Consider the following 17,130-nt stretch of genomic DNA (forward strand, 5'->3'; position numbering starts at 1 on the left):
TTTAAAGTATTATTTAGATTAATAGTAAATGTAAATACATAATATATAAAAAAATATATTAGAATAATCAAATTTTAATCGGATTTTTAATCGGGTCGAGCCGAGTATGTAAATATATATAATTCTGAAATTATTATTTTATATATTAGTTGGACCCTTAATAATTTTCTAATTTTTTTATCTTACTTTTAACGATAGTCTTACTTTACGACCTTGCCCCAAGTTGAGACCAACGAAATTTATACTTAAGCGGGTTATTACTTACCGAATATTACTTAATCGAGATTTAACCGTCGATATAACATAAAGATTGCGGTTTACATGATCAGTGAAAGCTTTAAAATCAATTACGGAAATACCAATTCACATTTCAAAATCCACCAACTCAGCTCTCTCAGTGAAATGACAACATTTCTATCTTTTATGTTGTTTCAGCAAACACCAAATCAAATTTATTTTCTTCACCCGGATCTTTCTGAAATATTGCATGCAAATCCAAAAATGCAGTTGGTAATAATATCAATGACCATAGTAAATCCAATTCATTTACTAAAAGATATATGTTGGACAAAAGTTGTTTATGTTCAATATTGATGCCTAAAGTTTAAGTTGCACTCAGTGCCCCACTTCCCCGACCCAAGCCCCCTCATTTTCTATTTCAATATTTGTTCCATATGACTATTAGAGTATCTTCAACCCTCTGCACCGTTAGGCAAAAAATCTGCGTGTCAGTCTATTATACATAATATGTGAAAAATGGTACACTCCAACGAGAAGACTGTTAGCTTTAATTTTAGACAACGAAATAGACGCACATTGTTGATTCTCTTGCATCATCTATAATACTCCATGTCACCTCCCGCCTAAAAATCTTCTAACTTTAACCCTAATTTAGGCCAAATCTTAATCAATTTTTTTTAATAACGTGGAACAAAATATCTGAAATCATTTTTTCAATATTTAATTTAAAATATTTAAGATATTTTTTAAATATATAATATTATAATATATAAATTATGTATATATCTTCATCATTAATATATATACATATAGATATATATTTTTTTCTTATATTTTAATTATAAAAAAATAATTTTGTGTAATATTAGTGTAAAAAAATAATTTTCTTGTTAACTAAATTTTAAAAAATGTAATATAATAAGATATATTTTAGTCATATATTTGTATTTTATATGTAAGTAATGGTCATAATAATTATTCATTTTTTTTTATAATGTTTACTTAAAAATATTGACATAAATATAAACTATTATAATTAAATATTTTTTAATATCTTATTTTATTTTCAGTAATGTATAATAGAATAATTAAATTTATTTTAATTTTATATTTAAAATTAATAAAAATAATAATATTATAAATACAGCTAATGAGAATAGCAAATGTTACTGGATTAAAAGTGCTTACATTGTTTTTGACAAAAATGTTTACAGGATTTTAAATTTGAGTAACAGTTCATGATTTAATAGTTCTGAGATTTTTTAAGTAATTTATATAGTTTAATACAATGTTAATTTTGTGGAGTTTGAACTTCGGTGCCCGAAAATATGGGTTTATTTATAATAATCTTCTTAAATATCTAAATTAATTATATCAACTATAAAATATTACATACATGAGCACCCACCTATAATTTACATGTCATTTCTTATTATAATGGGAGTTAAATACTAACAGGACGGAACCAGAAATAAAATTTACGGGGGACCGACTAATATTTATAGGAACCAAACTATATTTTATATTATTTTTTCAAAATTTTACACTAAAAGTTCCGCCTAGGTCTATCGTCTTGTACTAACAAATAGTAAGAGATCAATGCAATGAGTGATGACATAAGAATATTTACTTTTTATCGATGTTGCATGTTAGTATATAGAAAAAAAATTCTGGTTAGTGCGTATCTTCCGATCACACTTTAAAATTTTAGATAGACTCTTTCCATGGCGGCCCTCGAGCTTGTCCGAAACATGTTAAAAAATTATTTTAAGATAGAATAATTAAGCTAAAACAAATAAAACAAATAAACATTACTATGTGCCTGTTTGAGAAATCTTAAATAAGTAACTTATGAGTTAAAATAAATATGTGACTTATAAGTGATAAGTAAATAAATACTTATAAGTTATGTAAGTGTTTGAATAATTTTATTTATAAGTTAAATTATTTTTTTTACTTAAATGAACTAAAATAAATAATTTTTAAATATAATTATCTTAATTCTTGAATTTTATATTAGATTAATATTTACACAAATATATTTTTTAAAACTAAAATTAATAAAAAAAAAAAAACATAATAAGCTGAGAAAAATTACCTCGTTACTAACATTCAACTTATCAGCTTTTAAGTTGTAAAGTCAACTTATAGGTTGCTTCAAGTCAACTTATAAGTTGTTACGACAAAAGTTGTCGATAAGCTGTTACGGGCTTATAAGTCAACTTCGTAGACAAACAGGTTTTATCTAAGTTCGAAAAAGAAAACATTACAATCTATAAAGTTAACTGGCGAAATAACCTTTAAATCAATCTCTAAGAATTCTAGCAGAATTATAATCTTATAATCTGATGACTGCTTATTCACGTTTCATCAATCTTCACGTCTTGAACTATATTTCCTTCCATTGCGACGTTGAAGCATTCCCCACAAAAAAACGTGCATGTACTTGTACCACTCTGTAGTTAAAAAGAAAAAATCATTATAATCAAGCATATGCTATAATCAGGTGGTGTATACATGATCCAATACTTCATCAAATGAATTTTTACTTTATCTTCCCCTATGATGTTTGAAGCGGCCGGACAACTAACACCAATATGACGATACAAGTAATACTATACACATAGCGAAATGAAAGATGAAAGATGACCTTGCACCCTTTTATTACGTTCAATATACTTCTGTTCATTTCATATGCATACACATAGGCAATTTGGACAGCATATCTCATGGATAATCACTTTTTTCATCAAGCCTGACAACTGGACCCTTAAGTTTTTGGCTGAGCAGAAAGTGAGCAATTGGTTGCAGTGTAATTGGATAAGAAATTGATGACGAGGTACAATTATACTAATCTTTACAGAAAAGTTCAAGAATAAACTGTTGCTGATGCGCAACAGGGACATGATAGTTTTGAAGGAGGGGTTGACAGAAAATCTAGAGGAGAGGGACATGATATTTAATTCCAACACTGTCAATTACTTTATGAATTAAAAGGTGTTTATTCAAATACCAAGTATAACAAGATGGAAATTCCTGGGGATAGAGTAGCTTTTAGATCTGGTACAGGAAGTTAAGAAAAAGGTAGACAAACCAATCACAGAAGCACATTTATTTAGTGAACATTTTTAAAAAGGAGCCTGTACACATTTAATATTTCTTTGTTGTCTACAACAGAAGACTAGATGGTTAAAATTAAGACCCTAATTACAAGCATGCAAGGCATTATATCTGTGACCTCATTTATCCACTAAAGTTAATTCCTTTATCCACTAAAGTTAATTCCTTCAACAGTTGTGAAAACTGAAAAGGTAAGACTATATATATAAAGATCATATGCCAATTAGGAATTTGAACAACCGCCAAAGCGGTATTCAATTGGGAATATGAACGATTACTGCAGAGGAAAGGAAGGAATACCAAGTATTTATGTACTATATATGCAAAAAGATAATAAATAGGGTCTTTGAAAAAGATGAAGAGACTAAAGTAATTATCATCACCTTTTGCTTTCTGCACCCATGTACTATTCTAGGCATTACCGCATCTAGTAGGTTGCAGCTGCTCTAAATAATTGGATGGACATTAAAGAAGAATCCACAGTAATAATATTTTGAGGCTTCATCTGAGCCAATCACGGTCAGATGCTATGGATTTAGATGGCCTGCAACAGCTTCCTCAAGCAATTGCTGAAAACAGGGCACTTGTTAAGAAAATTATAAGAAAAAGTTTATAAGAAGATCAATAATATTAATCCAAAGGTACTTATTACTAGACATTCTCATGTTACAGTAATGCACACCACTTCCATGAATAAGTAAAATATCTATGATTTGATATTGCCGGTAAAATATAGCAGACACTGACTATGTACACCATTCAGAATGAGCTGTGACCAATCTCCAGTGGAGTAATTTGGAATATGTAACCAAAAAATTTGATAATATGTTATTCTGAGTCTTCATATGAGATTTATAACTCCAAATGTGAATACTTAAAAGTAAAAATTGACTACTTTTGCATTCACCAAATGACGTTTCATTGCGAAAATTCTATCGATTTTAGTAAAGCATGAATTTCTATAATAAATTTAAAATAATAGCAAAAAAATAACAACTGCAACAAATATTACAAATCTTGCATTAATTAGAAAAATGAAAAAATTACCTGGAAACTAGATGTCAACGACTCAACGGGGGAGGGGATTCACGGAGCATTTTCTTCATTGATTCTGCAAGTATTTCAGAAATTTATGAAGTAAAAGTAGAAGTATTAGTTCGATAATAAAACTAAAAAAATCACGATAAAGATAGTAAAATAATTTGGTCAAATTGTCTACTGTGCCACAAGCCCACAATCATATGTATACACACACATGAATAATCAAGATGTACAAGTGAATAGAGTCTGGAAATTGACACCTTCTAGATAACGAATTACCAACTTCAATCAAATGAATTGTGGAAATCCTAGGCAATAGAGATACATTTATATTCAACTGTTGTAGGAAAGTCATGACTAATTAGGCTACCTATCTGACTAATCTTGTGCATCTGTTTTACGTTTAATATATATATATATATAACATGCATTCTACTTGTATTGATTTAATAATAGTTTATTATTTTCATTCCAACAAAATACGGCAAAATCTTACCAGCATATGGTAACCCTTTTTTTATCTCAAACTTCTTTCCATGATCGAGGACTGCAATAAAATCTTCTGTAGAAAGATAAGCCCCCTTTTTTTATCTCAAACTTCTTTCCATGATCGAGGACTGCAATACAATCTTCTGTAGAAAGATAAGCCCGATCCACCTGAAAAACAGGTAAGATGTCAAATTCTGAGGCAGAGCCTTCATCTACAAGGCAGTAGATTCAAGTTCTTAAAAAATTGACATGATATCATTCCACTGAAGCTGCTCCATAAGCAATCTATTTTCAGAATTGTCACACAACCAATAGAACTCAAAGTAAAAAAGAAATGATAGTTAATGTGATTTTACGTCAGCCAAAACAAGGTTTTTGCATATTTGGCACTTAAAAAAAAGATGTTTAGTTCGGGTTAAGAGACACTTGTATATATGTTATCTACCTTAAGGTTTCTATATATCTAAAATTGTTATACGTTTTTAAGGAGATTTACCTGCACATATTTTCTCCTCCACTTACCTCTTAGTTCATAATTAAGTTTTACATCCCTTATTTCGAAGAAGAGTGTCAACAAACAGGAGATGATGACAGCTATGCTCATTATTGTGCACTATTGAAGTACAAAACTAAGGGAACCCACACATAAGACTGTATACACTCAGATTCAAAGTAATTGCATCTCCTTGTTCAGTGAAGCATTTTCGATCAGACAGGTTGTCTAGATAATCCAATGTTTCCAAACCTTCTATCCTCACTTCACTGTAAACCCTATGAATTTTGGTCAGTCCAGGTAGCAGAAACAAAAGAGGAAGCAGCTAAATACTGTAAATTTCACTACGGAAAAAGCTTTCATGGTATCAAGAAATCTAATTAACCAACAAGATCGCAAACTCTACATTCTTTCTCCTTATAATTATGTGGCCAAATGATCAAATAAACAGTGAAAAGGGGGAAGTCTATAATGGCACATCTGAAAAGGCTCCCAGCGTCACTTTCAACTATATAAAGCTATGTTAACAAATTCATATTATTATATGTGGATTGATAATAATCACTATCATTCATGTACCCAAGAAACTCTTAGCCTACAGTTTTTACTGTCCTGCCATTTCTCTACCTACAAATATGATCTTAGATGTGAAAACATATACACAGGTGAACTACAAAAAAAAGTAATACATCAACTTTCACCAAGTACAAAATGTTTCTATAACTAAAGGTTGTATCATCTCAAAGTTATCAAACATGTGGAAGCTTCCAGGGATCCAATCAGCATATAGCATATGGGAACTTTGCAACATGATCACTATCTTCTGCGGTTATATAAATTATTATTTTTTTAAATACCGGTTAGGCCTAGTTTGTAAAGGAAAAAACAATATATCTGCATAGAAGTACTTTTAAAAAACCTGGCGTAACTAGAATATACTTGTCAGGTAATTAGTAGGAAAATACATCAAAAGTCAACCTGTAGGGCCACTGCTTTAAATCTTCCTCTGAAGGACTGAGCAGCAAGTCAAATAAGTCTTCCCGCTAAGCCTTCTGTTTTATGGGAGGAGGATCATTATCAATTCTCCATCCTTTGTTTCTTGCATGACCTTTTTCTTAAAATGAAGCGGAGGAGCGAAACTAGAGAATATTTTAAAACATGCATCAAGTTATCGGTACAATGATTTCAAATAACAAGACTGCAATGTGCATATAACGATAATTGGTATATACCTTGGGAAAACAAACAGAGATTCCTCCTCGCTTGCATTATAAGGCCTGGGAATCTACAGAAAACATTTAGGAATATATTTAAAATTACGCCCGGTATTGTATATTAAGCAGCATAACTTGATTACTCATCACTCGCTCAACAAATACATAACGCACATTTTAAACTTACAACTATTCTCCTCCCTTTTTTCTAGTTTCTAAAGTACAAATTTGGTCATTCTGTAATGCGCCACAACCCAGAATTTATTTTCTTAAGGAAATTCCATCATGGATCACTTACAGAGAGATAATTCAAACAACAAGTTGTCGCTAGAAGCACTTAAATAGCAAGCCAAAAGAACAACTTAAGATTACAACCTAAATAACAACATAGATTGCAATTACCAGCAAGAAAGCCTGCACATAATCATTATACACTTCAATGCCAGGGGGCACAAGAGGCAGTAGTAGTGCAAGAAAGTCTGCTCATTATACACTTTAATTGTAGTACCACACAACAGGGAAAAGTGGTGTTTTTTTAGAAACATTATTATGGAAAATTTCAATATAATTTGTCATCCAAAGTTAGATGGGTCAAATTAGTTTGCCTAAGCTCTTGAACGAACATCGAATATTGGGTATTATTCTCTTAAAAGATTTTGTGTGTTCTGCGTTTTACCGAAAGGAAATGGTGATACATGTATTTGTGTAATGAGAAATATAAATCTTTTGCGATGTTGGTGTAGTGCGTCAGAAATCGGATTACAGCTTTTGAGTCGAATCCGAAACATCACAAAAAGTGGAGCTCTGAGGTTGGTAAGAATAAGATACTAAGATTCATAGACGGAGAAGAAATAAAGGAGCCTGTACACATCTAACTATCCTTTGTTGTCTACAACAGAAGACTAGAAGGTTAAATGAAGACCCTGATTAAAAGTTAGCAAGAAATTATATTTGAGACCTCATACATCCGCTAAGGTAAATTTCATCAACAGTCGTTGACAAATAACTAAATAAGACTATATATCTACAAATCATATGGGCCAATTAGGAATCTGAACAATTACTAAAGCGGAAAGTATTCAATTGGGAATATGAACAATTGTCGAAAAGGAAAGAAAGGTATACTTAGTTCTCTAATATATTCGCGAAAAGGTAATAAATAGGGGCTTTAGACAGAAATTAAAGGGACTAGGGTAATAATCTTTATCTTTTGCTTTCTACAACCATGTATTATTCTGGGAATTACCAGATCCAGTAGGTGCAGCTGCTCTATAATATTTGGACTCGGGTACACAGAGTCATACATATCCAAGTATCCATCATCTACCCACATCTGCAAACATATACAAAGTCACCTTCAAAGCACCGGTAGATCTGCGATTATTACCGGAGGGATGATTTTTACGGCAAACTTTGAATATTTTTTGGTGAGGTACAATTATTTTCCAGTAATGACAAGAAAGAAGGATTCGGTTTCAAGACCATGAATCTGGCACGGATTCCGCGCCGACACAGGTACCGCCTATTGAATAGCCGAGTCGGAGCAACACAGCCAGCAATGGGTATGAACCCTTATCAAAGGATTAGAAGAGGCTCAATCTATCATTAATCCTCATCCCAAATAATGGAGTACAAACACTATACTCGCTCTCAACAAAATGTTTTGATTTTACAGGTGATTAGATTTAGGTTTCCATTTTAGGGCTTTCATTTTAGGACTTTCAGTTAGGTATACATCACTAACTGATCTAACTGATTACGGCTTCAATTTAACTTTCTTCCATTTAGTCATAGGTTTTGCATTAAAGGGCGAGTGTATCCTGTGATTCTACCTGTTGAAGATAAAAAAGTTACCGGAAAGGTTTGTTTAATAATCCATCTTGACTTTCAGCCTGAATAGCATTAATGATATATAGCCCGCTATAGTATTAATAATTTCCATTCTTTATCTAGTCATGAACTTTTAGATATAATCTTCAAATTACTTACTTCCATGTGATGATTCTCTTACTATTATCATCATAGAACTTTGAGCAATTTGCATGTGTGCTTTGTGACATCGGGTAACATAGGTTTCTATAGCTTATCCAATGTAAAAAATCACATACCCGTTGTTTTAATAACTGAATCATCAAAAGCAATAATGCTTTTCATATGCATAGCCTCACTATATACTAATCTGTAAGTTGTAATTATATTTAGGAATTTCAAGTTGCCTCACTTTCTGATGCGGATTAAAAGAAAAGAAAATGAAAGAAATCATTTATGAACTTGATTCGTGAAAATTCCATTATCTGCAAATTTACAGTGAATGTGTGCATTGCAATTTGTTATATGAAGTGATTAGTACATGGTCAACATGTCTGCTTCTTTATTCTCTTTGTTGCTTCTAGTTAATGTATGCACTAGCCAAAAAGAAGTAACTAATAATAAACATGCAGATTCATTTTACACAAACAAAGTTGTAGCCAATGTCCTACTTACCAAAGCATGTTGCAGACGGGCATTCTCTTCTTGCAACACGTGCAGTTCCGCTTCCAGATCACGACTATAAGCCTAGCCAATCAGAATACATAAAAACAAACTTTAGAAACAGACTTGGTGCGGCCCTCTCAAAGACCACGGTTTTAATCCAACATATTTACATAGTCATACTTATTTTTTGTGATTATTTCTTCGTAAATAGAAATTATTAACAAATTATTTTTCTGCAACCACTTAACAAAGCACTAGGTATCACTTTGCACCTATCATATTAATCCTTCACTATATAATCATTTCACTGTAAATATACCGTAAATGCCTCATTGCCCTCCGATAAAGTTAAGTATTAACATTAATTTTTCAAATTATACGGGTTTACGCCTGGAAATTTCGACATTTCAACGTGATCCGTTTAAATAGAAAGAACAACCAAAAATGAATGTGGCCGGATCCATTCTAGATTTCTTCTTCATACACTTTACACACACACACAATTACACAAATCTAGATCAACTTGTTGTATGTAACAAAAATAAATACTATTATATATCTCGCATTAATTTCGAAAAATACGAAGAATTACCTGGAAACTACACGTGAACAGGAGCGGAATTCGTGGAGCACTTTCTTCATTGTTTCTGCAAGTAATTCAGAAATTCAAACAAGAATGAAGAATTAAATAATAATAATAAAAAATTATCCTCATAAAAGATTGTATAAGTGAATAGAGTCTCGAAATTGACACCTTATAAATAATAAAAAGGGGCGATTGAGAGATTGAATATGTTGAGACAGCTTCGTGTACAAAGAGAGATCGATCGGATGCAACTCGATTTCACCTCTGAAACCATGCTTCTATGAAATTGATTGTATATGTAAAAGATATAATCCCTAAGCCGTATTATATAGGCCATGCCGGGGACGAGCCCAAGTCCACTGCCCATTTCCTTATTTTTGAAGCCTGTTAAGCAAAATATGGCTTAGTAAATTAAGTGGCCCAACTAGCCCAAGTCCAACTTTAGTATGTCCTACTTAATTATTATTTAATCAGTTTTATGTAATTTTTAATTTGTAATATAATTAAGATATATGTATATATATATATATTAATAATGAAATGATTTAAAAAAAATTTCAAAAGAAATGAAAAGATTAAAAAAATGAAAATTTTAAAATTTAAATATTAATAAGATTGAAAATAAAAATTGAATACACTCGGATTTTGAAAAACTTTTTCTAATCTCTATTAAATACCATCAAATTTTAAAATATTTTTTAAAATTCAAATTGAATGCCTCTTTATTTCAATTATCTAAAAAAATCCTTTAAAATCTTGATCGAATACATTCCCGGATTCGGTGCCCCACTCCCCCGGCCCCAGCCCACTCATTGTCTACTTCAATATTTCTTGCATATGACTATATCACAGATTTTTTTCAAGTATGTTTTGACATTTAAAGTCATATTCTTTAACAAAAATATTTAAAGAATTTTAAATCTGAGTGACAGTTCATGATTTAATAGTTCTGAAATTTTTCTAAAGTAATTTATATAGTTTTAATACAACGTTGATTTTATGGAGTTCGAACTTCGGTGCCCGAAAATATGGGTTAATTTCTAATAATCTACTTAAATATCTAAAATAATTATATCAACTATTAAATATTACATACATGATTGTATGTCATTTCTTATTAGAGTTAAAAACCTAACAAGGATGGAACCAGAAATAAAATTTATGGGGACCGACTAATATTTGGAAAAACCAAACTAAATAATTTTATATTTTTTTCAACATCTTACACTAAATTTTTTGTGAAATTAGACAGTTTGCGGATATCGAGACTTTCTCCCGGTGCCTCTAATTCCGCCTCCTGAGGTCAGATAACAGATAAGAATATCTACTTTTTATCGATGTTGCATGTTAGTTATATACAAAAACTCTGGTTAGTGCGTATCTTCCAATCACACTTTAAAATTTTAGATCAGCATTTTCTGACATAATTGGTGGGGGGAGGGGGTTTTGAGCTTGTCCGAAACACATGTTAAAAATTATTTTAAGATAGAATAATTAAGCCGAAACAAATAAACATTACTATCTAAGTTTAAAAAAAAACGTTACAATCTATAATGTTAACCAACGAAATAACCTTTAGGTCAATCTCTAAGAATTCTAGCAGAATTAGAATCTGATGACTGCTTCGGAATAACGCATCAACCATATTCACGTCATCATCAATATTTACATCTTCAACTATATTTCCTTCCATTGCACTTCTAAGCTTTTCATGACGACGTTGAAGCATTCCCCACGAAAATTAGTGCTTGTACCACTCTGTAGTTAAAAGGAAAAAATCATTATAATCAAAGCACATGCTATAATCAGGTGTGTATACATGATCCAATACTTCATCAAATGAATTTTTACTTTATCTTCCCAGATGATGTTTGAAGCAGCCGTACAACTACAACTAATTTGACGATACAAGTAATACTATACACATAGCGAAAGAAAAGATGGAAAATGACCTTGCACCCTTTTATTACGTTCAATATACTTCTGTTCATTTCATATGCATATACATAGGCAACTTCAGCAACATATCTCATGGATAATCACTTTTTTCATTAAGACAGACCATGGGGCCCTTAAGTTTTTGGCCGAGCAGAAAGTGAGTAATTGGTTGCAGCATAAATGGATAACAAAATGATGAAGTACCATTATACTAATCTTTACAGAAAAGTTCTGTTGCGCAACATAAGGCCTTGGATTCCTGTTTTAAAGAAGATCCCAAGGGCATGATAGTTTTGAAGGAGGGGTTAAGGACAAAAAAGCTAAAGGAGGGGTTAAGTTCATGTTTGAACTATTATTCAGAAAATAGAAGTTATTATTCCAACAAGTCTCTCTCTATAACAGAATCCTATCTGATTCTCTTGCATTTCTAGCTTAAACTTTCTATTCCTTAACTTGTATACTATTCTAAGAAATCAAACACAAACAAAAACATCAGAAAAACAGAAAACTACATGTCAAGGCATGTCACTGAATTTAATAGTGTTGTCATTGATTTAGTATTTTTATAGCAGAAAATATTTAGCCAGAGGAATTTTGGTTGGCATATAATAGAATTACTTCATCCAAGATGAAACTCGATAAGTTGTAGTGGGAAAAGTTTCCTCAACTGTATGCACATCAATATCAGCATACAAATTCTTCAGTTTAGTAAGCTTAAGACCTCCAAATTACAATTGTAGGCTGAAATTAATATAAGCACATTATGGACTCAAATCATCATTTTAACAAATCATACCTTGGCAAACTTTTGTCTGTTGTAAATTAAAATGTTTTACATCTACATTTTACAAATTCAAATTCCAACATTGTCAATTACTCTATGAATTGAAAGGTGTTTATTCAAATACCAAGTATAACAAGAAGATGGAAATTTCTATTTAATTTATTGCATTGTTAGTTTAATTTTACATTAAACAAATACTCTAAGTCCATATTCGACATGAAAGTTTATTCTAAAAATATTGTACGGCCATCATCAGGGGATAGAGTAGCATCTAGATCTGGTACAGGAAGTTAAGAAAACGGTAGAGAAACCAATCAGAGAAGCACATTTATTTAGTGAACATTGTTCAAAAGGAGCCTGTACACATTTAATATTTCTTTGTTGTCTACAACAGAAGACTAGATGGTTAAAATTAAGACCCTGATTACAAGCTAGCAAGGCATTATATTTGAGACCTCATTTATCCACTAAAGTAAATTCCTTCAAAAGTTGTGAAAAGGTTAGACTATATATCTACAGATCATATGCCAATTAGGAATCTGAACAATCGCAAGCGGTATTCAATTAGGAATATGAACAATTACCGCAGAGGAAAGGAAGGAATATCAAGTATTTATATACTATATATGCAAAAAGATAATAAATAGGGTCTTTGAAAAAGATTAAGAGACACCTTTTGCTGTCTGCACCCATGCATGTACTATTCCGGGCATTACCGCATCTAGTAGGTTGCAGCAGCTCTAAATAATTGGATGGACATTAAAGAAGAATCCACAGTAATAATATTTTGAGGCTTTATCTGAGCCAATCATGGTCAGATGCTATGGATTTAGATGGCCTGCAACAGCTTCCTCAAGCAATTGCTGAAAACCAGGGCACTTGTTAAGAAAATTATAAGAAAAAGTTTATAACATGATCAATAATATTATTCTAAAGGAACTTATTATTAGACCTTCCCGTGTTACAGTAAAGCACACCACTTCCATGAATAAGTAAAATATCTATGATTTGATATTGCCGGTAAAAGATATAGCAGACACTAACTATGTACACCATTCAGAATATGCTGTGACCAGTCTCCAGTGGAGTAATCTGGAATATGTAACAAAAAAAATTAATACCTCAGAGAAGCAAATGACTAAATATGGTATTCTGAGTCTCCATATGAGATTTATGAATCCAAATGTGAATATTTAAAAGGTAAAAATTGACTACTTTTGCATCCACCAAATGACGTTTCTTAACCTCCCAATATGGTTGCAACCGATGACATCAGTAATATGTTGGGTAGTATTTCAATTCTAGTGGATTTTTTTTTGCGAAAATTCTATTGATTTTAGTAGAGCATGAATTTCTATAACAAATTTAAAATAATAGCAAAAAAATAAAATCTAAAAAATAACAACGGCAACAAATATTACAAATCTTGCATTAATTAAAAAAATGAAAAAATTACCTGGAAACGAGATGTCAATGACTCAACAGGGGAGGGATTCATGGAGCATTTTCTTCATTGATTCCGCAAGTATTTCAGAAATTTATGAAGTAGAAGTTGAAGTTCAATAATAAAACTAAAAAAAATCACAGATAAAGATAGTAAAATAATTCAGTCAAATTGTCTAACTATGCCACAATATAATCATGATTGTATAAGTGAATAGAGTCTGGAAATTGACACCTTCTAGTTCTAGATAACAAATTACAACTTCAAATCAAAATGAATTGTGGAAATCCTAGGCAATAGAGATACATTTATATTCAACTGTTGTAGGAAAGTCATGACTAATTAGGCTACTTATATGACTAATCTTGTGCATCTGTTTTACGTTTAACATATATATAACATGCATTCTACTTGTATTGATTTGAAAATATAGTTTATTATTTTCATTCCAACAAAATACAGCCAAAATCTTACCAGCATCTTGTAACCCTTTTATTGATCTCAAATTTCTTTCCGTGATCGATGACTGCAATACAATCTTCTGTAGAAAGATAAGCCCGATCCACCTTAAAAATAGATAAGATGTCAACTTCTAAGTCTAAGTCAGAGCCTTCATCTACAAGGCAGTAGATTCAAGTTTTTAAAAAATTGACATGATATCATTCCACTTGAAGCTGCTCCATAAGCAATCTATCTTCAGAATTGTCACACAACATATAGAACTCAAAGTAAAAAAGAAATGATAGTTAATGCGACTTTACATCAGTCAAAACAAGTTTTTGCATATTTGGCACTTAAAAAAAAAGATGTTTAGTTTGGGCTAAGAGACACTTGCATATATATTATCTACCTTAAAGGTTTCTATATATCTGAAATTGTAATATGTTTTATGAGGAGATTTACTGCACATATTTTCCTCCACTTATCTTAGTTCATAATTAAGTTTTTACATCCCTTATTTCGAAGAAGAGTGTCAATAAACGGCAGATGATGACAGCTATGCTCATTTATTGTGCACTATTGTAGTACAAAACTCAGGGAACCCACCCATAAGACTGTATAACTCAGATTCAAAAGTAATTGCATCTCCTTGTTCACTGAAGCATTTTCGATCAGACAAGTTGTCTAGATAATCCAATGTTTCCAAATCTTCTATCCTCACTTCACTGTAAACCACATGAATTTTGGTCAGTCCAGGTAGCAGAAACAAAAGAGGAGGAGCTAAATACTGTAAATTTCACTACGGAAAAGCTTTCATAGTATCAAGAAATCTAATTAACTAACAAGATCGCAAAGTATACATTCTTTCTCTTTTATTATTATGTGGCAAATGATCAAAATAACAGTGAAAAGGGGGAAGTGTCTAAATGGCACATCTGAAAAGGCTCCAAGTTTTTGGACGGTATATCTCATGGATAATCGCTTTTTTCATTAAGACGGACCACTGGGCCTTTAAGTTTTTGGCTGAGCAGAAAGTGAGTAATTGGTTGCAGCATAAATGGATAAAAATTGATGAAGTACAATTATACTATTCTTTACAGAAAAGTTCAAGAATATATTGTTGCTGATGCGCAACACAAGGCCTTGGATTCCTGTTTTAAAGAAGATCCCAAGGACATGATGGTTTTGAAGGAGGGGTTAAGGACAGAAAAGCTATAGTAGCAGGGGTGCCAACCCAGTTTGTTACATTGTTTGATGCTGTTACTGTGCCCTGGTGCAGCTTCCTTGTAAAGTATAATATCAAATTTGATGATATTCCATAGTAGCCCATCCTTTCAAATATCTCATACACTGTTACATTAATATTTTCATTGTCAATTAGTATTAATATGCTTCTCTGCATAACTGGCTATATTTACTACTATATAATATTTTTTTATTTAAATACAAAAGGGCACAAATTAGTTGGTGCATGATATTGTAGTTGCTACAACATGAAGATAAATGAGGGTAAAAACTCTATACGAACTATATTTTTATATTACACAAAAATTCTTTTACTGTAAGTAGAGGTTTAGTATAAATAGACCATCAAAGCCTTTTGCACAAAAATTCTTTTACTGTAAGTAGAGGTTTACTCTCTCTCTCTCTCTATCTCTCTCTATATATATATGTATAGTTATCTATGTATATTATAATTCCTACTGCCTGTTTTGAATAGTATCTTCACCCCCTTCCTAGCCTTTTACCCTGAAAGTTGCAAAGAATTACATCTCTTGCCATCATGCTTTCCTGTGCTGCAGCTAAATGTACTTCTTTGAACTCTCACATGTAAACAAGCTTCCGCCGGAAGCTTTAACTTTAAAATTCAAATTTCAAATTTGCGTACACACTTCCCTAGAATTCAAATCCAACCTTTATAATAGCTTATCATTTTTTCAATATTCTAATTTTAGTATTGGATCTTCTTTTCTTTACGAACAGTCTTTGTTTATGTTCATAACACTGCTTTTACATTTGTTACATATATACTACATACACTACTTATGTATTTGTATTTGTTGCAGGTTATCTATTGCTGAGAAAGTTTTCGATGATATGCCTGAAAGAAAAAGTTATTAAGTTTCCACTTTGTAGTTATATTTTTGATTTAGTTATTATTATTGGTTTGTTTTTGAGATATATATGTAGAAGTTTCTTTCCGTATTAATCATTTGCATTTTGCAACTAACCATATATGATGCATTATATTTGTTGCTGTATATATTTTGTTGAGATTGTTTGACGAATTGATTAAAAGAAAGGTCGGAAAATGCTACAAATGCAGACTGAGTTAGCTCATGATCAGGGAGAACCATATTCAAAACTCAATATTTTTGAGAAGCATCTACAAGAGAGGCGGTGTTACCTATACCAATTTACAGCAACCTGAGCAGCATGTCTTAAGGGATGAAAAGAGTTCACAGCATTCACGTGATGGAGAGCGCCTTAAACAGGAGGCAGAACTCGAACAATTAGAGAGTGATACCGACAGGTTGAGGACTGAAATTATGAATATCCAAAAGGAACAGGAGAATGCAGATAATTATCTGTTATCTGTTAAAGAGAGGCTGAGAAGGACTGAACAGAAGCAACAGCAGATGTTCATTAGCATGGCCAAAGCATTTCAGAACCCCTTATTTAGCGAGATTCTTATGCAGCAGCTCAGGCCGAAAGAAGCACTGGAGACTGCTGGAACTTCAAAGAAACAAAAGCTGATTGCTCCACAGTGCAACAAAGGTCCAGCGGAGGCATCCTATTATCCTATATATGCAAAAAGATATAAATAGGGTCTTTGAAAAAGATGAAGAGACTAAAGTAATTATC

The 17,130-nt window shown here is 31.7% G+C and overlaps 3 long non-coding RNA genes across 9 annotated transcripts; all 3 read right to left on the reverse strand.

Annotated features, from left to right (window-relative positions):
* Window positions 1-2,333: 2,333 nt before the first annotated feature.
* Window positions 2,334-5,081, reverse strand: LOC141686637 (uncharacterized). Its single transcript, XR_012560758.1, has 4 exons — window positions 4,898-5,081; window positions 4,408-4,471; window positions 3,744-3,929; window positions 2,334-2,696 (listed from the first exon to the last, which is right to left on the reverse strand). It is a non-coding gene; the product is annotated as an uncharacterized LOC141686637 (long non-coding RNA).
* Window positions 5,082-6,420: 1,339 nt separating this feature from the next.
* On the reverse strand, window positions 6,421-9,963 carry LOC141687369 (uncharacterized). The gene is made up of 5 exons (XR_012560994.1): window positions 9,827-9,963; window positions 9,665-9,719; window positions 9,082-9,153; window positions 6,616-6,668; window positions 6,421-6,522 (listed from the first exon to the last, which is right to left on the reverse strand). It is a non-coding gene; the product is annotated as an uncharacterized LOC141687369 (long non-coding RNA).
* Window positions 9,964-11,152: 1,189 nt separating this feature from the next.
* Window positions 11,153-17,070, reverse strand: LOC141682537 (uncharacterized). 7 transcript variants are annotated; one of them, XR_012559817.1, is made up of 7 exons: window positions 16,673-17,070; window positions 14,872-14,990; window positions 14,299-14,390; window positions 13,837-13,888; window positions 13,333-13,472; window positions 13,054-13,243; window positions 11,153-11,416 (listed from the first exon to the last, which is right to left on the reverse strand). It is a non-coding gene; the product is annotated as an uncharacterized LOC141682537 (long non-coding RNA). The 7 variants fall into 7 exon arrangements; XR_012559814.1 differs by having other exon boundaries at window positions 13,837-13,951; XR_012559818.1 differs by lacking the exon at window positions 13,333-13,472.
* Between the last annotated feature and the right edge of the window lie 60 nt (window positions 17,071-17,130).

This window comes from Apium graveolens, chromosome 9, assembly GCF_009905375.1.
Source record: "Apium graveolens cultivar Ventura chromosome 9, ASM990537v1, whole genome shotgun sequence".
NCBI classification, from domain to species: Eukaryota; Viridiplantae; Streptophyta; class Magnoliopsida; order Apiales; family Apiaceae; genus Apium; species Apium graveolens.